At 49.1% G+C, this 1,191-nt stretch overlaps 1 pseudogene; it reads left to right on the plus strand.

Annotated features, from left to right (window-relative positions):
* Positions 1-255: 255 nt before the first annotated feature.
* LOC123727798 (5-hydroxytryptamine receptor 2A pseudogene) lies at positions 256-880 on the plus strand (annotated as a pseudogene).
* The last annotated feature ends 311 nt before the right edge of the window (positions 881-1,191 follow it).

The raw sequence follows: 1,191 nt of genomic DNA on the forward strand, positions 1-1,191 counted from the left end.
ATGTAAACTTCTGACCCACTGGAATTGTGATACAGTGAATGATAAGTGAAACAATCTGTCTGTAAACAATTGTTGGAAGAATTACTTGTGTCATGCACAAAGTAGATGTCCTAACCAACTTGCCAAAACTATAGTTCGTTCACAAGAAATTTGGGGAGTGGTTGAAAAACAAGTTTTAATGACTCCAACCTAAGTGTATGTAAACTTCAACTGTATCTCCAAGCCCATTCCCATCCTAGGCCAAGGTGTTCAAAGATGGCAGACGACGGTTTTGTCCTGCTGGGCTCCTTCATGGCCTTCTTCATCTCCCTCACCATCATGGTGGTCACCTACTTCCTCACCATTAGTGCCCTGCAGACTGAAGCTACCCTCTACCTGAACCAGTTGGTTCCCCGGCCTTTTCAGGCGTTCACTCAGCCGCGACACAGGATGGGAAGGAGGAGAGCTCGTCGTGACCTGGGTGGACTCGCGGTAAAGAGGTTGCACTATGCAGTCGATCAGCAATGAGCATAAGGCCTCCAAGGACCTGGGAGGGGTTTTCTTCCTGTTTGTGGTCATGTGGTGTTAATTTTTCTTTACCAACGTGGTGTGCGACCCCGTGAACTGTGACCCGGGGCTGATGGGAGGGCTGCTGACTGTGTTTGTGTGGGTGGGATACCTGTCTTCAGCCGTCAACCATATGGTATACACTTAACAAGACGTATCCGCAGCCTTCTCCCGCTACAAACGCTGCCAATACAGCCCAGAGAGGAAGTCTATGCAGCTCATACTGGTCAACACCATCCCTCCACTGGCATACAACTTCACTCACCTGGCCCTAGAGGAAGTGGGGTCCCTCAGGTATGGAGCCCACAGCGGTGGAGGACCCAGGGATTCCTAGCTTTACGGTGAGACTCATGGGCCAATTCTCAACTGCAAAATCCTCATCTCTTTCTCAAAATCCATTGAAAGCCAGAGCTTCCTCCCTCTGACCTTCTCCTCCAATGGGTTTGAGGAGGTGAGGAGAGACGACTCGAGGTTTATGCAATTGAGAGAAGGCCATGCTGCCAGGAGCAGTCAGGAGCAAGAAATATAAAACAGGAAGTACAGAGAGATGAAAGACAAAATCTGCCTCACAAACTCTTAAACTAGGAGACCCGGCCTAGACTGTACTTTACAAAGGCCAAGAAGGGGTGTATTCAGCATAACCCT

This window comes from Salmo salar, chromosome 16 (genome assembly GCF_965601325.2).
Source record: "Salmo salar chromosome 16, fSalSal1, whole genome shotgun sequence".
In the NCBI taxonomy this organism is placed as follows: Eukaryota; Metazoa; Chordata; class Actinopteri; order Salmoniformes; family Salmonidae; genus Salmo; species Salmo salar.